The sequence below is a fragment of the Equus asinus genome, chromosome 5 (assembly GCF_041296235.1).
Source record: "Equus asinus isolate D_3611 breed Donkey chromosome 5, EquAss-T2T_v2, whole genome shotgun sequence".
Taxonomy (NCBI): domain Eukaryota; kingdom Metazoa; phylum Chordata; class Mammalia; order Perissodactyla; family Equidae; genus Equus; species Equus asinus.
In genome coordinates, this window is record NC_091794.1 from 16904705 (window position 1) to 16929898 (window position 25194).

General features: G+C 34.8%; 1 protein-coding gene across 39 annotated transcripts in view; it reads right to left on the bottom strand.

The window, feature by feature from the left end:
- ZBTB20 (zinc finger and BTB domain containing 20) overlaps nt 1-25194 on the bottom strand; it is a 770050-nt gene that overhangs the window by 604148 nt on the left and 140708 nt on the right. For all 39 annotated transcript variants that reach the window (XM_070508896.1, XM_070508879.1, XM_070508901.1 and 36 more), the window contains one exon: nt 3575-3625. The gene's annotated coding sequence lies outside the window, so the exon portion shown is untranslated. The remainder of the gene's footprint in view (nt 1-3574; nt 3626-25194) is intronic.

The window sequence follows — 25194 nt, forward strand, 5'->3', positions numbered from 1 at the left end:
ATAAAATCCTGTAGGCTTAAAGGAGAGAATGCAGTTTCCAAAGATGCTAAAAAGTCATTTAGAGAGACGATACAGTCTAATTATAAGTACTGAAACTGGGAATTTATGTATTTTAAGTCCATTAGAAAACACCTATTTTTAGGTGGTTTTTTTTTTCTCTGTTGGATGAGAAATACTCTAACACTGTTTAATTTTCTGTAAGGTTTAGATTTTTCAAAGACATCAGCTTATTGTTGTGTATGTTAATTCAAGCATTAAATTTAAAATATCATAACTCAACGTCCTGAAACTAAAGATTTTGTGTAGGGCCGAGTTAGTTGTCCTCATTTCTAGGATCAAACAACACAGCACGAAGCAAAAGCCTTTTAAAGATTATTTTGGGTTTCAGTCTATCTCCTTTGTTCACAGACATTTTGGGGAAAGGATGACATTCTCTCACAGTACTTAACCCAAATAACTAGAATCTTAACTAAAAACTTATAAAACTGTGGATTGTGAGGTAGGTATTAGTATAACCTTAACCAAATTTTGTAATTAATGGACAAAAGTTAATAGGTTCATATGCGGAAGTACATGATGAAAGGAGAAACAATAGAATAAACAAGGGGAAAAAGCGTATTGTTTAATATGTAATTTAAGAACTGTCAAAGAAGTGGGGCATGTCTTATTTACTGGTATATGACAAAAGAAGAATGGATACTTTTGCATACAAATAAATGCAGGTATAGAAACATAATAGAAATTTTGTGTTACAATGGAACTTGAACTCCTCTGGGCAGTGATCAGCTAAGAAGGAACAGAGACAGTTACAATGCAGTGATTAACTAGCTGACAGATCTATTATTCATGGCAGGTATGTAAGCAGTCAGGGCAGCAATGTTGGTGGCCTCTCCTCATCACGCAGCTTTGCCAGTACAGACTGGATGCCTGGAACCAGGCAAGACACAAAAAATAAAACCTATAGCCAGCAAAGGGGAGATTCAGCCCAATCCATCTCCAATTTTAAATAGTACTAGAAATCTCCATTGAAGAATGTTTTCCTTTGGGATTGGTGTATATTGTATTTACAGGATGTTAACTAACATTTACCTCTATTTATCTTACTATGTATAGCAACATGCCTGAAACACATACCCAAATATTCCCAGTATATTACAGAAAAAAGTGATTTAACATTAGTTGGCAAAAATTTCTGTTGATAGGTATGATCATCAGGTTGTTACATGAACAGATGGTCCAAGTGAGTCCATTTCACTGACACTATATTATGTGGGTCTTTTCATCCCAGAACAACCAAATCAAACAAAAACACAATGCAGAAGAGGCCACTGTGCCTTCCCCCGTCCGGTTGGCAGCTTTATCTGTGAAATACAGGGATAGAAAACCAGCATGGACTATAATCCTGCACAGTACCATTTCCAAATAGTAGTTAATCGATATTTAAGTAATCACATTCAAAAATCATCCTGATATTTGTGAAGATGGAAAAATACATGTGATTTATTTTTATTTATCTTTATTTATTTTTTTGAGGAGGAGGATTAACCCTGAGCTAACATCTGCCACCAATCTTCCTCTTTTTGCTGAGGAAGACTGGCCCTGAGCCAACATCCCCACCCATCACCCTCTACCCTATATGTGGGATGCCTGCCACAGCACGGCTCCATAAGCAGTGCTAGGTCCATGCCCAGGATCCGAACCCGGGAACCCCAGGCTCCCAAAGCAGAGCACTCGAGCTCAACCACTATGCCACCAGGCTGGTCCCCACGTGATTTAGTTTTTATCTTTCAACTCCAAGGAGAAAAATAAAACAGTCATATTTTTTACTCTTCAGTTTTTTAAATTGACCAACCGTTTACAGGAACAAAATGACTTACAATTCTTTATTGGTATTCAGGTCTTTCAATGAAATCCCAGAAAAAAAATATATTTTAAAAAAGCAAATTCCTATATTAAAATCCATTTCTTTTTGAAAGACTGCTCTCCCTGGGTAGATATTATTTTTACTAAATAATTTATAAATATACCAGCTGAAATAATCACAACCAAATGAATTAATAGTCTAGCAGATATCCAATCACCAGTTACTGCATTTTACACCATGAGATCTCTTAAAACACACGCACACGTGCACATAGACACACACACGCACAGTATTTGGACTCTTAGTACAGCAGCTTCATATCTATAACCAACCCAAAATATAAAATATGACCTTGATTTTGTGAAATAAAAATAAATAATATTGTGGGGCAAGGGAGTGATAAAAATTAAGAACATATTTCTATCTATAACAGCTGGCAGTAAAAACAATAGCTGAAAATTATGTCACTAAAATGCACCTACACATGTGACCATGAAAACTTAGGTGCAAGGAGAATTCTGGTTACCTCTCTTCAAAAAGAACTGATGAAGTTTGAGGTTTAAGAGTACATCTTTAGTACTTCTGTACCTTAAAATATTGCCAAGGATTAATTTTTCATCAAGTTGTCATTTTCTCTGACATTTGGTTTTATTAATCAAGGCATTTATCATTAATTTGTAGAAAATATCATAATTAAGCCAAATAAAATAAAATCCTTAAAAGGTTAAAATTAGAAAGCAGGTGAATGAGGACTTTGACGTTACCCTGTTGACACAGGAGTTTGTGAAAGTGTGGGAATCAAGGTTTTGCAGTGAGTTTGGTGCCTCGATCTCGAGGCTGGCTGGTTTTTAAAAAATGTTATGGAGATGTGATTTAAAGCACTCTGACAGTTTTGACATTCAGGTGAAAGTACTGCTGCTGCATTTGGAACAATTTGCATATCCCACTGCTAAACGGAATGTTTGAGGTGTGCACTGGCGTAAAGAAATTAAAAACAAGCTATCACACATGCTTAAGTGTATGTATTCACAAAACTGATGGTTGCATCACACCACCCCATCCCCCTCCAATGTAATCTGTGATTTACTCTTCTATCATAAATTACCCTACCATGTTATTCTTGCTGGAAGGTCTAACCAGGCATGTAAGAAGCCAAGTAATTACAGCCCCCTCTTGTCTAAGAACCTTCTTCAATCCCTATGAGCTCCCTAGACACAATGCAGCAACGCTAGTCTGTTATAAACTTCTGGACTTCTGACTACCAGGACCCACTAATTCTCACCTGAATGGTTTTGTTGTCCCCAACAAATGCATTTTTATTCTTAGAGTTAGTTGAAAAGCTCTTCCTGATGAAGAACAGGTACTGACTTTTTGGCTTTAAGCCAATACGTCTATTTAAGAAAAGGGTAAGGTATAAAATCAGAAGAGCTCCACACTGATTTTTAAAAAGGGGAAAGGCTATAATGCATTCCGTATAGACAGAAGAAGGGGACTAGCACCCAAGTAGGCTGAGATATTCTGAGATGACAAAAGGTTTCTTCTTTTTTGACTTATAATTTCAGATTATTTTTTAGGCAGACATAGAAAAAGATATTTAATGTGTCAAAGGACAATAAAGGAAAGACTTGAGGTAATAAACCCAAGGCCTTAAATATTATAAAACATTTAAAGAAGATAAAACCCATTTAAGAAAATATACTTGGACATTACCTTCAGCCTTCAGAGTCTCAAAGGGCAATTCTTAGCACTTCTTTTGTGTGACTGCAAAAAAGAAATACTTAAAATTAGAAGTCTGCCAAGGAAACAATTTACATTTCCATAATGTCTTTATGACTAGTCATGAGAAATAGGTAGCTGAGTTTGGGTATGTCAACTAAAATCTATAGCTTTAAAAGAAAAATAAAGGCTAGCATGTTCATTTGTGTATATGCGGAACAAGAACTCAGTAAAATGTGGCACAAATGTACAATATAAACCGCTGTGGGTGTCGAGTTTAGATGGAGAATAGAGTATTTATTATAGTATGACCATGAATACCCTGAATAGTATTATTAGAAGCTTTCTTAATTTACAGAATTAAAGGTTTTGTACATTTCTTTTTTCTTTTCTTTTTTGCAGGGGAAGATTCTCCCTAAGCTAACATCTGTTACCAATCTTCCTCCTTTTTCTTCTTCCCCTATCCCCTCCAAAACCCCAGTACATAGTTGTGTACAGTTGTAGGTTCTTCTGGTTCATCAGTTTGAGCCACCGCCACAGCATGGCTGCTGACAGATGAGTGGTGTGGTTCCACGACTGAAAACTGAACCCAGGCAACTGAAGCAGAGCGTGTCAAACTTTAACCACTAGGCCATCAGAGCTGGCTCTACATTTCTATTTTTATAATTAAAAAAAGACTAATCCCAAATAGGCTTTATCCTATTCATTTGTTTACTCTTAATTACAGGGATTTTGAAAAGATTTACTGTGTATAATACACTGGTAAGCACTGGTGTGTTAGGAAGTATACAAAGGTAAGACACAGGCCTCATCCTCAAAATAGTGAGTGAGGTTGTAGAGATTTGCATAAAAAAAGATAATCGAAAGAGAATAGAGTAAATGAGTGGAAAGAAATAGGGAGCAGAGTGTACCATGTTCAATATAGCTTGAACTGGTGTACAGCACCTAATGCATTGACATTAGAACATGGTTTTATATTTCCTGTCTTAGCAAGCTAGGCTAATAGCAGGGTCCTACTCAGATCTGCAGGCAGAGATGTCAAACAAATGGATGAGTCACTTTTAAATTCCTTTCCATCCAAATGCATTTTGATAGTATAGAATTAAAGTTAGGACTGGGAGCGGTACAGCAGGCAGGATGCTGAGGTGCCTTTAAAGATAATTTGGCGAGTTTGAATCTGAAATGATGTAATTAGAAACAACTCTTGTATTAAAAATTGAGTTTGATATTTTATGCCCTTGGAAAGCGATCTCTCTAAATTTGCTATGAAATCTCAATGATGACCTTGATGTCATATTTACTAATAATCTCCACAGAGATTCAGCCATTCAAAAAGTCTCAAAAGCAGTTTTACTAATGGAAATGCATACATAAACATCAGGCAATCCTATAAACCAGTACATCTACAGTAAAAGACCAATTAAAATGAAAATGGTCTGAGAATTTTAATTGACTGGATCTTTAATATGCATAAACAATATGTTACAAAGGCAAAACAAAGAACCAAACCACAAGCCATACCAGTATGCCAAAACAAAGCTGAGTTTAGGCTATACTAACAGAAAAATGGGATCCAGAAAAGGAAGGTGATAGTCCTGTTGTATTCAGACTATATGAGAATATCACACTTATTCTGCAACACCAAACTCTACCAGAGGCACTGAGAATTAGAATCTGTTAGGAGGAGATCAGAACTGTTAATCATGGATAAACAGAAGATAACTGGAGATGGAAAAGAAAAAATGTTCAGCTTATAGGGAGGAGGTGGGAAAGGACATTATGCTGTAAAAATATTTTTTTATTTATTTATAGTGTGCCTCCCCCACTAGATGGACATGCCACAAGGGCAGGTACTTTGTCTCTTTCACCGCATCCGCCATTTCCATGAATAGTGTCTGCCACACAGGAGATGGCTGAATATTTATGAATGAAAGATGAATGGCCTGACGACCCTATGAAACCGCCACTAAGTCTGTATCTATTTACAGATAAAGAAATTTGGGGTTAAAGAAGTTAAATGTTAAATGTTATATATTAAATTAAAATTTGCCCTTTACAACTCTGAACTTCTACAACCCATTGTTTAGTCTTCCATTCAATATTCATTCTAGAAGGGAAAACAAACCACGAGCAAATAAATTGTTAGACTTACAATGTCCTATAATTAGTACCATGGGGGCAAACAAACGGCATTGACAGTTACAAGGGCTGATATTTTAGGTAGGGTTAGACAAGAAAGCTTCTCAGAAGGGGTGACAATAAGAAAAGGCCTGAGTGAAGTGAAGGAGAGAGTCAAAAACATATCTGGAGGTGGATATGGGCTGTTGTAAGGATTAAAGGAGATACATATTACCTTTCTTAATACAGTGGCTAACAGACAGCAAACAGTACTCTCAATAACTATTATTTTATTGTATTGCTATTATTTTTATAAATGGTGAATTCCCCCACCAGATTATATATTTATCAAAGACATTCATTTTTATTTCCCTATAGCTCCTGAAATAGCACCTAGCAAGAATTCAATAAACATTTATAGAACAGTAAATAGGAAGACATAATTACCAGTTCATTAATTAGAAAAAGCAAATAGATTATATGAATATGAAAAAGTCATCATATTTCATATGCTTGAGTCAATCTAACTCTGTTAAATCAATGTCACTTAATAATTAATCTTTTTCTGAATTAGAAAGAAAAAAGGGAAAAATATATGAAATGACTAGAGCCAATAAGTCATAGATTAAAAAAAGAAGAAACAATAAGAAAACAATGAAGTTGTCAATCAGGCCACTGTCTTGACCATTTACATACTCTGTCTGCTTCTATCCGATTAATATATTTTCCCAGCGCAAGGATCCTACTGCACAGGTATCTGATTCATTTGTGTATCCCTAATACAAACACAGGGCCTGGTATATAGCAAATATTCAATAAATCTTTGTTGAACTGAATTGAACTAAAATTATCTTTAATAGTTCTGATGCTTTTAAGTCAGTTCAAAGTTTTTAAAAAATTAATAAAACAAAATAGGAGATTACAACAGAAAAAAATATCAAGTGTTAGGTTTTGGTTCCGCAGCAAAGGAGTAGAGAACAAGGTTAGTTTTTGCCAAAGAGTGAAATGTAAGTGACTGCAAGATACTGGCAGGGTAAGAGACAGATCAGTAGAACAGACCACAAGGAGTCGAGTGTGGGGTAAATATTACAGGTAGCATTTCCACAGTGTTGAGATACCTGACTAATTATATGAGAGAAAAAAAAATTTGTTCTCTACTTCTTACCAGGCACCAAAATATAAATCAGACTGATATATTTTAATATAATAAGTAAAACAATCAGAGAGCTTTAAGAAAACCTATGTATATAATTTTCTGAACTCTAATTCTAAGGTGAGAAAGCCTTTTTAGGCCCATAAGCAGTAGTATATAACATAAGCAGTGGTATGTAACAGAAGCACAAAGATTTATGAATTTGACTAATTAAAATTAAAAATTTTTATAATTTCAAAAATATCTTGAAGAAAACTAAGAGGCCAACAAGAAATAAATATTTTGAATGTATATAATATTCATAGGGTTTAACAGTTTTTATATATAAATGAATAAAACAAATATCTCATTTTTTCAAATGAACAGGAAATTCACAATAGGAGAAATACACGCTGATATATATGAAATAATATTAATCTGTAATAGCAATGAAAGAAATGCGCATTAAAATAAACTAAATATTCCATAATGAGCTGGTTAAATAAATTATACGTAATATAATAATAAGTTTCCAATAAATACAGGAAGTAAAAGTTTATAATACACCATTAAGCTTTAAAAGCAGGCTGTAAAATGGTAATAAGAGGATATCAATGTTTAATAATTTGTATTATATATCATATATACATATATGTAGATTATGCACAATGTTTGGTCATATGTGTGTATAAATGTAGATCTGTAGGTATGCATGTGTATGTATTAGAAAAAACATATACATATTAAATAAAAGCATGTAAAGACTATATATACTAAATTATTCCTAGTACTTATCTCAGGTATTAAGATTATGGCAGATGTTTTTCTTCTTACAATTTCTCTCCAAATTTTCTAGAACAAACACAAAGTGCTTTTTATAAACATAAAAAGCACTGAAACAAGACATCTAGTCTATGTTGCAGAAAAAAATTAGATAATATATTATTAGATTTTCTGAATGTTAAGAAACCCATTTGAAAATGTCTATCTGGTGAAATGTCTATTTGGTGAAGACCACCTCCGTTAAATGTGTAGATTTAAAAAAAGAAGAAGGAAACAAGGAAAGAAGATTGAGTGAGAGAGGGAAAAAAGAGATCAACAAAGAAAAAAGAAAGAAAAATAAGATTTGTAAAAACAACCCAGCAGCCACCTATAATGGTATCTATTAGATTCTTAGAAGCCAAATTTTAACTGATTACATCTTTAATTAAATTTTCAAAGAAAGGCATAGCCTGGAATGTATAAAACTTAAGAAGTTTGGGGTTATATACAGTTAGCATACTACTATAAAAGAAAACAGATAAAACATGCGTCAATTTCAGTGATAGGGCCACCATAGAGAGACCAATAAAATATGCCAGGAGAACAGATGAAGCCATACGCAATGAGTTTTGAAGTAGAAGGAATATAATTTCAAATAGGTGAAAATTAAAAGTAAGCAATTGACAATTTAGGACAAAATGAAAAGGAACTGCTAAACGCTATCCTCTATCAATAATTACAGAAAACAAGTCTTCAGTAAATAAAAATTTAAATACTAAGTTTGGTTGTATCTCATCAAAAATGTCAAATGAAAACCAATTTATAATCCTTACAGAACATCAGAAAGAACCTGTGCATACATAGCCAGGAGGACAAGATATATTCCCCCTAAGACTGGAAAAGATTTAGTTCTAGTCCATCCATAATGGTGCGTCTTAACGTGGAGGTATTCGTTTTGGCTTTGGGTATTATCAGAGTTTTTAAAACAGCAGAGAAATCTCATAAGTTCTAAGGTGGACTTCATCAAGAACCCATAAAAGTGACCTGGCTAAGCCCCATACTAAAGACATCTAAGATCAAATCAAATTACATTGGGCCAGAGCTCTCGGGCAACAACAAAAGACCATTCACTGGACTCAATTATACTTGCTATTAGGTATTTCAGTTTCCCTTCCAAACAGAGGGGAAAAGTTCAGAAAGATTATGTGCTAAATACTGCTTTTAATCCTAAAATCCAATCAATTTCTTTTTTTTTCTCACTTGTCTCTTTAAAAGTAACCCAAGCCTTTCCCTTTATTATGTGCTGCTTGACTCTGTTTACTTTTATTTCCCAATAGCAGAATGCCTTAAATGAATTCTTAAAAACCAACTCACCAACAAATAAATAAATTAAAACTCAATGACTATAAAAAGTACACAGTCTAACCTGCTTAATTATTAACAGGTAAACAGAATGCATTTCTGAATTATTAATCTCCTTCAACTAAAAACTTTAAAGTTTTGAGCTTCTAAGGCTCCATAGAACAATTATTTTAAAATATTCTATTAAGCCATTTTAATAAAAGCAATGAAAAAACACCAAAGTAAATGGAAACTTAAACATTTGCACAAGTGCATAAGCCAATACAACACATTTTTGAGATTTCAGCAGTCAATAAAATTCCCTTCCTTCCAACTTTCCTTTGTCCTCTTTCAGATACTTTATGTCACAATACATTTGGACAGAACGAGTAGAAACATTCTGGGCTAAATTATATTAATGAGATTGATATAATAACGGTTTTGGAGCAAGCATTTCTAGAATGCTCTTACTCCTAAGTACATCATAAGAAGTACACAATTGTGAAACTATGCAAAATGTCGATAATTCTGAAACTAGAAGGACAAAAAGAAAGAATGAACAGAAGACAAAAATCATCATTTTCTCTGGACAAAATACCAGCTCAACTAATATACTGAAGAATGATGGCTGTTTGACACAAGTAAACATTGATTATTACCTAGAACACCAAATAATTAAATTCTATGGTTAGCTAAAAGTTCACCAGGGAGAATAAAGTTTTCATTTTGATCCTTTTAAATAAAAACCTAGGATATACTAGCAGATTTTGCTACCTCGGTAAATAGGGTATTACAATTTTGTCTTTCACTAAAGATGAAAAATTTATACTGCTTTAGAGGGTGGTTCTTGATCTTTTGGGGGATAAGTCCCTCTGAGAAGATGATAAAAACCAAGGCTCTTCTTCTCTAGAAAAGTATATATGTTCACAAAATTTTGTATAAAATTTCCAGGAGTCCAGAGACCCGCGTAACGACCACTTGCCTTCTAATTTGACAGAATTCTAAACTCGTAGACATAGGATGTTGTACTGACTACACAGTGACCCCAGGACATAACAAGCATGCTTAAAGTTGCTTTTTGAAGATACCCCTAAAAATGAACTATTTTCTAATGATTTGTCTCCTTTTTTCTAAAAGGGGAGTATAAAAGCAATTCTGCTTAATTTCGTCTTGGTTAAAGGTTAAATATGTCTCCTTTCAGGACAATTGCACTATCAATGCCTCAGCTTTAAAACAAAATAGTGCTGTTTTCAAATTATTCCACATTCTAGAAGTGGTAAGAATTTTCTCACACTTTTGTAACTCTTAGAGGAGGCAGGCTCAGAGAACAGCTACATTTTCATCTTTACTTCTACAGATTATGTGATATTAGCGAATACATAAGCATGCTCTGTATTCAGGTTTTGTTCTAAGTACTTTTATGTATATTTACCTATTTAAACCTCACAAAAACTCCAGGAGGCAGGTACCTAGATATTAGATGTCATTATCCCCATTTTATTGACGTGTAAACTGAGGCACAGAGATTAAGCGATTTGCCGAAGATCACCAGTCTGCTGAGTGGCAGAACTAGGATTCACACCCACTCAGGCTGGCCAGTCTGCACTCCTACAACCACATAGGTCTAGTTTGAACCCTTCATGAGCTGACGGGTTTTATCGTGTGGTTTTATATTTTAACACAAGTCCACCTCTTCACTACCATGCAAGAAAATGTTTATACTGTTTTGTCATACATATTCATTTAGGAGTTTTTCATAAGTTGCTGACAAAACTGGCACCACCTTTGTGCAGCTGGCAGTTATACGCCATGGTAATTTTCCCAGAGTCAAATACCCAGATGGAAAAATAAGACACTGCTATCTCAGTAAATGTGGAATCCTACAGTAAAAGCTGACCCCTCGTTTCCTTTTTGGAAATAGTCCTGATGAGACAAAATTGAATGATTATACATTCTAAAGGCCAACCAAGACAACAGGACAAATGGGCCAAATTATCATAATAACAGTTCCCAAAGGTGAGATTGTCGTGATTCCTAATTCGTTTAAAGAGAAGAACAAAACAGATTACATGAGTTTTACTGTCTAGGCTTAAATAGTTTTCATGAAATAAAATATTAAAATAAAATGCATATTTAGTGAGGGCAGGCAAGTTGCTTCAAGTGACCAAAGCTGCAGCAACCTGAAAATTTTCTTGGCATATGCTTCTCACTGACAGATTGAGTGTTCCCAGAGATAGCAACAAATTTGTATCTCAGAATTTGCTTTTAGTGTACCAACCTTTGTATTTTGAGTAGTCCCATGAAGAGCAAAGGCTGATAACAGAAAAGAAAAAAGAGAGAAAAAATCTCATCCTTACAGTTGGTACAGAAAAGTTTTCAGTTATAAATTTATCCCATTTAATTTTTACTGAATTATTCCCTACATATAAATGCAGTCAAGCAGGTACTGGTGTGACCACAAATATAAAAGGGCAAAATAAAGCAGAATGCTCAGAGTCCTGAAAAATGGTTAAAGATCAGATATACAGGAAAGAAGGTATAGCACAAGGCAAATAGGAAGACACATACAGGACCACATAACAAGAAAGAACCTTGATAACCGAGGCAGCTTCTTGTCACTAGACCCAGGGACTTCTATGGAGTAACTACAGGCAAGCGAGGCTGCGAACGAGAACTTGGTTAAAACAGAAAGTAGACCTGGAATAAAATATCACCCTCGGCTCCTTCTGTCTCTAAATACCATAATAAAACAAATATTTGGAAATCATCTAATTATTACCTTATTCCCTATGATGATTCCCAATCACTTACAATTTTAAATCCTATGTGCTTGGTTTTCAATGTCCTCCATAAGCTAGTTCCTTTATGTATCCTCTCTTTCAAATAATGCAGAAATTGTACCCTCCAATACAATCAGATAAGATTTTGAACTTATATATATTGATTCAGCAAACATTTCTTTGAACCTGCAATGTGTTCAAGGATTGTTCATGTAACTGAAATCTACATGGTCATGGAGCAAAAGAACCAAGTGCTAACCTCCAATTTCTCCCAGACTTTCACTATCTCAATGTTCCTCCCTTCTCACTCTTTTATTCCTATCCAGGCACCTATGCATGACCTTCCCTTGGATTCAACAAAAGTTGATTCAGATACAATCAATCCAATCGTTCTCACTTTAGCTCAGAAGCTCACATTTCTGTTCAGAAAATACTGATCATTTGAATACCTAAGAAAACAAACAAAGGGCTAAACTTATCTTCCCACTAATTCTCTCACTCAGACACAAAACACGGTGGATCTTAAATTAACACAACACACACATGCAAACTCTTTTACTAGGATCCAGACACTCTGGTCTTCTTCTATTCCTTTATCAGACCACACTTGTTTGGGGCTTTTGAACTTGTTTTTCTAAAGGCTCTTCTCTCAGGTCCTTCCTGGTGACTTCTTCCCCTTCTCATCATTCAGTCTCAGCTCAAATGGCATCTCACTATCTACACCTTCTGACCCAAGTCCCTCTTTATTCCACTATCTAGTTTTCTTTTCTTCATAGGTTATCACTCTCTGCAATCACTTTGTTTATTTATAAACTCATTCATTGTCTATCTCTCTACAATAGGGACCCTATCAGTTTAGTTACATGCAATCCACTGCCAAATCTCTTGCCCCTATGCATTAGGCCTGGTACATAGTAAGTACCCAAATATCTACAGAATGAATAAATAAATAAATAAATAAATAAATAAATAATTATGAAGTTAATATTGAAGCCATAAATATTAGTCAAACACTTACAATGCACAAGGTGATGTTTTAGTTGAATCTCAGGCTGAGGAATGCTCTGCCCCTAACATAAGTACATTTGAGAGAAGGGTCCAAGATAAATTTGATGACGCTTATTTTGAAAGAGTTCTAAGCAAAATCGATTGTCACAGAATTAGGCCTAAAATTTCTTGACACTTAACTAACAGTATTGTTTTTCTCAGCGACAGTTCCCTTCACATGTCCCCATTAAACCTATTGATATATCATCATTAACTTTTACGTTGTCATGTTTTTATGTTTTATGATGACAGTTGAATGGAACTGAATGAGGGGAGTGACAGTGTCACATATCTCATTTGGGACATTTATTACTGAAAGGGATAGGTCAGTCCCCATGCAACATGGAAAATTCAGGGTGAAACTAAACCCTAAGTACAGTAACATGTACAAATTCACTCCCTCCTTCATACAATACACAAATATTCTACCTATGCCCAGACTTAACAATTCTAATGCTTCTAAAAGTAAAAAAAAAAAAATTATTCACTTAAACCGGGGATCAGCAAACTTTCTGCAAAAGGCCAAATGATAAATATTTTGGGCTTTATAGGTCACACAGTTTCTGTCTCAACTATTCAACTCTGTCATTGTAGCATGAAAACAGCCACAGGCAATAAATACATAAATGAGCATGCTTGTATTTCAATAAAACTCTGTTTACAAAAACAGAGAGTGGGACATCCAGGAAATGCAAATAGAAACTATGGTGTGACTAGAGTGTGATATTACCTCACCTGTTAGAATGGTTATTACCAAAAAGACAAAAAATAAAAAGTGTTGGCAAGGATGTGGAGAAAGGGAAACTTTGTGCACTGGTGGTAGAAATGCAAGTTGGTACAGCCACTATGGAAAAAAGTGCAGAAGTTCCTCAAAAAATTAAAAATAGCACTACTATATCACCCAACAATTCTACTTTGGGGTATTGTTCTGAAGGAAACAAAAACACTAACTTGAAAAAATATTTGCACTCTCATGTTCATTGTAGCTTTGTTTACCATAACCAAGACATGGAAACAATCTAAGTGTCCATTGATGGATAAATGGATAAAGAAAAAGTGGTACACCTATATATACAATGGAATATTATTCAGCCATAAAAAAGAAGAAAATCCTGCCATTTGCAACAACACGGATGGATCATGAGGGCATTATGCTAAGTAAAATAAGTCAGACAGAGAAAGACAAACACCATATGATCTCACTATATCCAATGGAATCTTATGGAATCTAAAAAACAACAAAAAATATCTTATAGACATAGAGAAGAGATTGGTGGTTGCCAGAAGCATGGGGTAGGGAGTGGGCAAAAATGGGTGAAGGCAGTCAAAAGGCACAAACTTCTAGTTACAAAATAAACAAGTCCTTGGTATGTAATGTACATCATGGTGACCATAATTAATAATACTGTATTGTACATTTGAAAGTTGCTAAGAGAGTAGATCATAAAAGATCCCATCACAAGAAAAAAATTGTAACTATGTGTTGTGATGCATGTTAACTAGAATTATTGTGGTGATCATTTCACAATACACACATATATCAAATCATGATGTTGTACACCTGAAACTAATATAATGTTATATGTCAATTATACCTCAAAGGAAAAGAACAGAAAGTGGGACAGATTTATTGACCCCTGATCTAAACCCATCCGTGAAAACCTATAGAATTTCTATATACAGGAAACTTAGCAGTAAAATTTGATTAGAAGCGGTGCTAGAAGCTACGTTCGCATGATATGCATGTTGCTTTTACATGAATTGTATGAGTATTTGGAGAAACTGATGGATATTATGGATGACCTAAACCCTTCGTGTCACCTTTGTCACTGCCATCTAATCCCACAATCAATTTGGGGATACTCTTGGCATTACATGTTGGCCTTATGTAGATTTATTGTCTTTCCATAAATATTCAATCCATCAGATTATTTGCATCCTAATTTTAAAATTACTTTTGAAAAGCTACAACAAATACTTGGCTGAAGCTAAAAAAAATACATTCCCTTTATCCATGCTAATTCTGCAATTCTATTTTAAACAACGATTAATTTTGTCAGACATGATTTGTTTGTAATAAACTCATCTTGTTCATTGCTCATGATTCCTTTGTCTTCAAGATGTTTACTGATTTCTCTTCCAGTGTTTTATTGAAAATGTTGTCAGGCCATTTCAAGATATATTTCATTACATCTATTATAAGAATTGTTTCTTCCTCAACATCTTTTAGGTCCTCTAAATTACCCAATTAGAATATACCTTCATATATCCAAAGTACCAACTACCCTTTTACCTGATTCTGGCTGATAAATGTTTTCAAAAGGTATTTTAAACTCATTTTATGCTTCTCAAAATTGTATTCCAACACCAAAATGGCTACACAACTAAACAAAATTTGGTCAGTAAAGCTTCTAAATGATAGTACATTGACCACATTGTCGTGAGATGTGTTATTAATTAGTAATACTATCATTTTCTATTCTCCATCTTACAGTTGCTATAATAAATTCTACTCCCAATCAGTTTTCATTAAATTATCAGCTCTTCTATTTGTGAAAATCAATAAACTGTATTCTACCTTTCTGACATCCAATTCTGTTTTATCTGTCTGGCTACATAAATCTCTAGAGCCTATGATGTCAAAATATTTTTTTAGCTTCAACTAGGCTTTTGCAAAAATGCTAAAGCTATAATGTCTAAATGTAAAGATTACTATTAAGTTACATCAGTGTGTCAGACAGCCATGAATTTTAAAATAAAATGAGAAAATATAAGATTTTAGATAATACCATAAAAGCTGCTTCAATTGGATTCAGTACTCAATAAATGCAAACACTTGAGAATCCTAGTAAAAGTAAACCTTGAGATGGTTGAAATATCCATTCTAAATAATGGGAACATTTAGGTAATTGCCTGTACAAAACAAGGATCAGGCTTTTTGAGGTCATAAAATGCTTGGCCTTCCCAGGTAAGATGAATGCAGAAAGCTTACCACTGTATTACACAATAGGGATAGAATTGTTGAATCTATCTAAAAAATAGCATTTTCAAAAGCTCCATAAAGTGATTCATTAAAGAAATAATTGGAAAGATTCCTTCTCTTTCCTGATATGAAGGAGAATCAGAAAATGTTGCAACATTTGCCAAAGAGAATGTAGTATTCACGTCTCACTTGTGAGACCTGAATACCTTGATTACCTACGCTCTTGCTATGTATTGAGAATGTTGAAGAAAAGCAGTTCCAAAAGAACACAGGTTTGCTGATCCTGGGTTCCTGCTAATATCACATGATAGAATAGGAGCTTTCACACACAGTCAAGCTGACAGTCACTTACTCTGTACTCAGAGGAAACAATTTTCCCCTGTGGACATGAGTACAGCACAAATCATAAAGTGCCAAAAATTGAGTGTAAGTGCAAACCTCTCAACTTCACTCAGGTATCAGCAAAAAGCACTGGGTTAGCTATGTGTGAAATAAAGTCAGGTCCAAGGAGTTGAAGGGAAGGGCAGATTGGAATTAGAATAATTTATCTGCCTCTGCTACAGTTCATCTACCTCACTGAAAAGAATTAAACCAACCTTGCCGAAGATTTCTCTTGTTTAGGTACAAGCTGTCTTATCAATGCATTCTTGCTCACTCCTCATCTTCTCCCAAACTATCTTGTTCTTCATAATAGTCTCACTTTCCACCTAAACTCTTTAACCTCTCTATTTCCCTCTCCCTCCCTCTCACTACACACACACATACACACACACACAAAGAAATGCACACTGCATGATGTTAACTGTTAACTTAAAGGATATTTTCTTTGAAAAAATCACATGTGATTATTGATACAACAGCACAGAAGTATGTTAACCACTGAAATATTAGGGCAACATGATCCAAATCAATTGCTAGATACATTAATATAGTTACTGTGCATCTTCCTTAAGGGGATTACAATGCTATAAACAACCTTAATAAAGATTCACATAAAGATCCTAATGGCTCTACCAGAAGTAAAGACAGGCTGTTCAAAATGCTAGTAATTGCAGTAAATATGGCAGATTCCATTGATGTGATTGTATCTCTCTTTCACTTCAAATACACAGATATTTAGGATAATTTTGATAATTAAAAACTGAGCCAAGTTCGAATGAAAGATAGAAAGGGAAATCTCTGATGTCAGAAAAGAAAAGAGAACTGAAAGCTAGGGCCGAGAGAAGGGCTGAAGCCCTGTTGGACCCTAGGGTATCACACTCAAATACACCCAGGTATAGGGGTGCTATACAGAGTGTTAACACCAGTGTATGGACGACAGACAAGACTTAAAGCCAATGAGGGGGTGGAGCAGCAACTGAGACATCCTTATTAACAGAAGCCCCATCCATAAGATTAGAAGTAGAAAAAATCTACAGATTAGCATGGAAGAAATTGAATTCTTCTTAGGGTTCTGGGTAGTAGAAAGTCACATGAAAGAAATACGAAACCCAGGTATGTTACATGGGCACCTCAGGAATCAGCATTTATACTATATTTTGGGGACAGAAAATTCAAGTTTAAAAATTAACACAAAAAAATCAGGACTTCTTTAGGTTCTTATAGGCACAGATATTGGGTCATAAGATAGAAGGAAATACTAATTCACTTCATAAGGTACTACAGAATTCTCATAGAAAACAACATCTTTCAACTAAAAATGAGCTCACCATAATATCAGAAACTGCTATTATTTTATGCATTCATTCAACAACTATACATTAAATGTCTGTTTTAGGCAAGTACTATTTTAGACCCAAAAGACACAATAGTGAATAAAACATAGTTCCTGTCTTCAGTAACTTTATATTCTAGTAAGGGAGACAATGGACACCTAAACAGAAAACCTAATTTCCAGTATAATAAATGCCATAAGGACAAAAGCAGGATAAGGGAAAAGAGAGTGATATGGAGAAGCAGATATTTCAGATGGAGTGTTGACAGAAAGGCTTTCTAAGAAGGTGAAATTCCAGCAGAACTCTGAACAAAGTAAAGGAGTGAATCATGAGGCAGAAGATACTTCAAGAAATAAGGGAAAGAATTAGTAAAGATACATAAGATTTAAAAGAGATAATTGATCATTTTGAACTAACTGATGTGTAGAAAATTTTTCCCTGGAGGACTGAATGTTCTTTCTCAACTAGTGTGTAGTATTTATAAAATTCAATAGTTATTGATCCATAAAAGAAGCCTCAACAAACACCAAAGAATTTATATCATAGAAACCATGTTATCTGACCATAATGCAATAATATCAGAAATTAAGACAAAAAGACAGATTAAAAATCCCTATATATTGGAAAACTAAAAAAAAATGTTTATAAATACTCCATGAGTCAAAAAAAATTTTAATAGAGATATTAAGTATTGAAAACTGAACAACTATAAAGACACTACATATCAAAACCTGTGGGATGTAGCTAAAGTGGTACTTAGTGGAAAATTTATGGCCTTAAAATGCATACTCTAAATGTTAAAAAGTTATAAAATTAACTAGTTAAGGATCTAACTTAGAAAGTTAAAACATAATAGCAGAATAAAGCAAAATAAAAGGAGAAGGGAATAAATAATAAAGATCAGGACAAAAATTAATGACATAGAATGATATACGAGAGCCAAAACTGGTTCTTTAAAAAGACAAATAAAACATTAGGTTAACCATATGAAACTGCCAAAATTCAACTTAATAAAACTTGCACTAATCAAAATATTATTAATCATTAAATTTAGGCAAGAAAAAGAGGCACTAATTAGAAACTTTCGGAATGAAGAACGTATCTCTAAAGATAGAGAAATGATGAAAATATAAGAGAATATATTGAACAACTAAACGGCAATCAATTTACAAACTCAAATGAAATGGCAATTTCCTAGAAGAGTGTAACATGCCAAAATCAGTACAATAAGAAATAGAAAAGCTGAATAACTTTAGGATCAATAATTGATAGTGAAATTGATACTAAAAGTTGAGAGCATGAGAAAGGAAAAGTATATGCTAATCTCATTTAAGAACTTGGATGAAAAAGTTCTAAATAAAATAAGAGCAAACCAAATAAAGCAATGTGCATGTGCATATGTGTATGTATATACATAAATACATCATAATTATAAAGAATTTATACGAGGAATGTAAGAATCATTCAACGTCAGAAAATATATTAAGTGAAACATATCATTTTCAGAGATTAAATTAGAAAAACCATTGTTCTCTGAATATAAACAAACAAAAAAAACCAAACACTACAAACATGATAAAAGACATGCACTAGACTAAGAGAAGATATTTGCAACATACATAATCAGTGAAGTCTTTCTATTCAGAATATACAAGCTACAATAAATCAGTAAGAAAAACATAAGCATTATAATTTTAAAAACTGATGAGAGAATATAAATGAAAAAATCAAAGAAAATAAAACCTGATTAGCCAATAAGAATATGAAGAGAAGCTCAACTTTACTTAAAGAAACAAAATTAAAGTAGCAAATAGATACACTTTTACTCCTATCTTTTTATCAAAAATTTAAAAGTCTGTCAATATCTACAGTTGGAGAAGGTATGGAGAAAGAGGAACTCAGAAACATTTGGAAAGCAATTTTCCATTACCTTGTGAAGTTAAAAATGTGTATGCCGTAAACCCAGCAATTCAAATACAGAAATTCTCTGACCTGTACACAAGCAGATACTTAGAAAGATGTTTACTGCAACACTGACTGTAATTAGAAAAATTGAAAAGAAAGAAAGAAGGAAAGGAGAGAGGGAGGGAGGAAGAAAGAGGATAAAGAAAAGTGAGGGTGAGAGGAGTGAAGAGAAAGGGAAAAAAAGAAACACTTACGTGTACATTAGTAGGAAATGGACAAGTTGTGGCTCAGTCACACGCTGGAATAGTACACAGCACTGTCCACAGGAGCTAAAATGCCTTGGTCTAGGTATACTAATATAGAAAATTCTGCACAAACATAAGGTCAAGGGAAGCCAAAATAGGTTGCGGAATGACCCCAAATTTCTCAGTTCACAATAGCCTTCAGTGTCGTGTTATTATTATTTTTTTTACAGAGCCCTTAGTGTTTTGGTAATGTTTTCACAGGAAACTTAGCCTTAAAAAATACCTAATAGATCCATTTATTGAGTAGTTTAGTTCTAAATAACTCAATAAGTATTTATTTCCCAGTGACTTAGCGGTCACATAAAAAAATAATAAACATAAATTGAAAGGAAAATATTGTTTTAATTTCATTCTTTTATAACCATCCTTAAATTATTTACTATTAGGATGTGTGTGCCTATTGAACACTGCACAACTTTTCAAGCCTTGAAATCAGATTGGACACTGACACCCTTAGTTCTTGTTCCATATTGATTTTCACACAATACCTGCTTTCTATGAGAGCAACTGCCAAAAAACAAACTTCTCAAAGACATGACACGATCAAGAAGAATGTATTAAAACCAAATGTTGAAACTGTGAACTACCTTGAGCTAGCAGCTGACCTGGTGTCTGACAGATGTCGAATATTGTCATGTTTCTCTTGAAAAATTAAAATACCCCACAGCACATCTGTGAGCTCACTGTTGCACTGTGGGAGGACGTTGGTACCTACATTGAAAACCATGGCATTATGGTGAGATAGGATCTATGTAAAGTTTTTACATATATCATATGTACGAACACATATGTACATATTGAATATACAAAACTACACCAAACGTTCATGAAGACGCACACACACACACAAACACAGACAAAATAAAACTAGAAAGGTAGTAAAAATATAGACTGAAATCATATACACTAACTTCAGGAGGATGGTTATGTCCAGGAAAAAAGATACGGAAATGTAAACAGGAGGAAATTTCAACTATTTAATTGTTGATTAATTTCTGCAAAAATTATCTTAAGCAAATATGGTAAATGCTAACATTTTTTAAATGAGTGATGGGTATTTGGTATTTATATTAATTCTGTGCCTTATTATATTTCTCAAATAGTTCATAAAAGAAAATAAGAAATGGCAAGCATTCTAAGTTTTCAAAAGCTTTATATAGGCTGCTACTTTAGCATACCATTGTAAATCCCAAGACATCTGGTTACTGTTTGACCTGCTTTTCCACAGTTTCCATTTAGAATCATTAAACTATCCACTCTGAGTAGCCTAACATTTAAAGAAAAAAATTTCAGTGCAAAGACTTCTATTTCCTAAGCTCCACCTGAAGTCACAAATGTTGCTTTTATTTAGTAACTTGGGAAAAAACTCTCAGTAGAAATGGTTATAAGCATTTTTATACCCTCTTCCTTCAGAATATAATTATTTGCTCATTTTACTTATTGAAGATAATGTCACAGTATGACAGACCATAACATTTATTCATTTAGTGCTGTCACAAACCCCTCAAATGCCTGGCCCATTGCAAGAGATATACATATTCCCAATCTTAGTCTTAATCTCTTTTTTAGGATACTAGCAAATTCAGAAGTTCAACTACAGTGAATCAACTGATATTTTACAGTTTTGTTGGGTGTACATTAAGTTTGTGTTAGTTGTGTCCCCCAATTCCCACATTCATTTTCCCTTTGCTCTCTCCCAGCCACAATATTTTTAAAAAATTTATTCTTACTCATTAGAGGCAAGAAACTACAGATGTTGTGGAAGTATTGGGAATGTTTATAGATTTCAGAAATTCTACGTATCAATCAAGGCCTTATGATCAATAATATCAACTACAGTAATGAATTTTAAAAGATAGCAATGATCCCAGGTGCACTGGTCAGACCACAGCCTGTGTCTTACTCTGGATAATCCACTTTGATAAAGACATTGTCTTATCAAAAAGCCTATAGAGAAAAACATGTAAATGGTGAGAAGTCTTGAAATAGTGGGGGCAGTTGAAGAAACCAAGGAGGGTTGGTTTGAGAAAGGGAAGACCAAGAGAGAAGTCTCCAGTATCAACATATTCTTGATAGAGTATTGTGTAGATAGACGATCAGGTAGTTATAAAATTAATGGAATATTACAGTCTAAATCTCCAAGAATGACTGCTTGGATGATACTGTAGAATCTTTGGAATGATGAAATGTTCTAGAATTAGATTGTGGCGATGTCTGCACAACCTTCTGAACAAACTACAAGCCACCAAATTGTACACTTTAAATGGGTGAAGTCTTATGGTATGTGAATTATATCTTAATTTTTCAAAAAACTATCTATTAGAATTAATAATATGGATAGTATAATCAGAAGAATAAGGTTTTGGAAGATGGCGGCATAGGAGAGTCCTGAACTTGCCTCCTCCTATGGACACAAAAAATCTATAATTACCTGTGGAAGAATTTCCTCTGATAAAGATCTGGAAATTGGATAAAAATAACCTCCACAACAAGGGACAACACTGGCAGGGTTGGAAGAGGCAGAAATACAGTCCTGCTGAGGAAAAAAACCCACACCCTAGTGGCAGTGCTTCATCATTGGTAGTGATCTCAAAAGCACAGGGCTTTTCCTGGAGGAGTTGAGGAGCTGAGCCCCATGTTAGGTATCCCAGCCCTTAGATTCAGCACAACAGAGATGAGATCTCATAATATGTGACTTTACTGACTTTGAAAACCAATGGGGACAAAATATTTGCAAATCATATATCTGACAAGGGGTTAATATCCAAAATATATAAAGAACTCATACAACTCAACAACAAAAGAACAAACAACCTAATCAAAAAATGGGGAGAGGATATGAACAGATTTTTCCAGAGAAGATAGACAGATGGCCAAAAGGTACATGAAAATATGTTCAACATCACTAATTATTAGGGAAATTAAAATCAAAACTACAATGAGATATCACTTTACATCTGTCAGAATGGCTATAATTACCTGGACAAAAAATAACAAATGTTGGAGAAGATGTGGACAAAAGAGACCACTTGCACACTGCTAGTGGGAATGCAAACTGGTACAGCCACTATGGAAAACAGTATGGAGACTCCTTTAAAAATTAAAAATAGAACTACCATATGATCCAGCTATCCCACTACTGTATACTTATCCAAAGAACATGCAATCAACAATTCAAAGACATTTATGCTCCCCTGTGTTCATTGCAGCATTATCCACAATAGCCAAGATGTGGAAACAACCCAAGTGCCCATCAACTGATGAATGGATAAAGAAAATGTGGTATATATATACACATATATATATATATATATGTACACACAATGGAATACTACTCAGCCATAAAAAAGGCAAAATCATCCCATTTGCAACAACAGGGATGGACCTTGAGGATATTATGTTAAGTGAAATAAGACAGACAGAGAAAGACAAACAGCATATGATTTCACTCATATGTGGAAGATAAACAAACAGACAGATAAAGAGAACAGATTAGTGGTTACCAGAGGAGAAGAGGGAGGGGAAGGTATGGGAAAGGAGTAAAGGAGCACATATGTATGGTGACAGATAAAAATGTGGTGAGCATGATGCAGTCTATACAGAAACTAATATATAATAACGTACACCTTAAATTACACAATGTTATAAACCAATATGAACACAATAAAATAATTGAAAAAAATAAAAATAAAAAAATAAAAAAGAATATTACAAATAAATGAAAAAAGAAAGAAACAAAACCAATGGGGAATATGTCTAGGAAAACTATAGAACCTCAGAGAAAGAAAAACCTACTCTCAAAGGGCCCACACACACATTCACCTCATCTGGAAAACAGCACAAAAACATCAGATAGAAAAGTACACAGTCTATTGGTAAAAGAGACCCACTTACTAAGTCAGAGTGCACCTCAGAGAGGCAAGAGGCAGCTAGGCACAACCCCCCAGGGACTGAGACACTGGTGGGAGTTATTATTGTGACCTAGTTTAGTCTTGCTGACACAGACGTGGGCAGACACCATTGGATTCCTTTCTGTAGCCTATTAATGCAAGGGTATGGCTGACTGACTAGAGCACCTGAGGCAATTGAGTGCAGCCCGGCAGCAGGCAGCCGGCAGCCCACCACAGGGATGGTTTTGCCCACCAGGAAGCCCGTGGAGAACCCTATGTTGGAGGGCCTGTGTGACCTCAGCAGCAGGGCAAGTGGGTCTGCATCCATGGGGCATGTGGTCCCAGAGTAGACTTATGCCACTGGCCATCACAAACAGCCACACAGGGAATCTGTCCCACCTTCCAAAACCTGAAAGTCTTGTGCACTGCCATGCCTAGGGCTGGCTTCACTCATCTGCACTAATGAGGCAACTGTGTACTGCAGGGCAACATAGCCAGATCTGGCCAGAGGCCTACCCCACCCAAAAGAGAGCTGATAACAGCCATGCTCCACAAGAAGCCACAACAGAGGCCTGTAGCAATTGTGAGCCCCTGAGCCTAGCAACCAGCCACAATTGGGGCCTGACTTGCTTAACAGCAAAACAGCAGTAGTTGTGTGCTATTAGATCTCACAGTCAGCCATGTTGGGGTTTACACTCGCCAATAAAGTGACTGTAGCAGTCACATGTGGCTTAGCTTTACAATCAGCTGGCCCAAGGGCCAGCCTAGCCTACTTGTGCACCTGCAGCAATAGCATCCTGACACACGTAGCCCATACATGGGCACTCCTGGAGCACTTGGCATGGGTGACAAGAGGAGAACACATTGCTGCGCCCCATAAGGCATCTCTTACATAAGGCACATATCCAAGATCAGAAGATGTAGCTGATATACCTAATACATAGATACAAGCACAGAGAAGTAGGCAAAATGAGGAGACAAAGGAATATGTTCCAAATAAGAGAAAAGGACAAATCTTCAGAAAAAGAACTAAGTGAAACAGAGAAAAACAACCGACCTGATAAAAAGTACAAACTAATAGTCATAAGGATGTTCACCAATCTGAGGAGAAGAATAGATAAACACAGTGAGAACTTCAACAAAGAATGGGAAAATACAAAAAAGAGCCTATCAGAACTGAATAATGCAATAATGGAAATGAAAAATTCGCTAGAGGAAACCAGCAGCAGAGTAGATGACACAGAAGAATGGACCAGTGATCAGGATGAAAGAGTAAAGGAAATCATCCAAGCTAAATTGAAAAAAGAGTTAAAACCAACAAGGACAGTCTAACGGACCTCTGTGACAACATCAAGTATACTAACATCTTCATTACAGGTGTTCCAAAAGGAGAGAGAGAGGCAAAGGGGCAGAGAAGTTAATTGAAGAAACAGATATCCAGGTACAAGAACCACAGAGAGTACCAAACAAGATGAACCTAAAGAGGTCCACACTAAGAAATGTCATAATGAAAATGTCAAGAATTAAAGACAAATAGAGAATTCTAAAAGATGCAAGAGAAAAGGAAAAAGTTACGTGAAAAGGAAGCTCCATAAGGCCATCAGCTGACGTCTCAGCAGAAACTTTACAGGCTAGA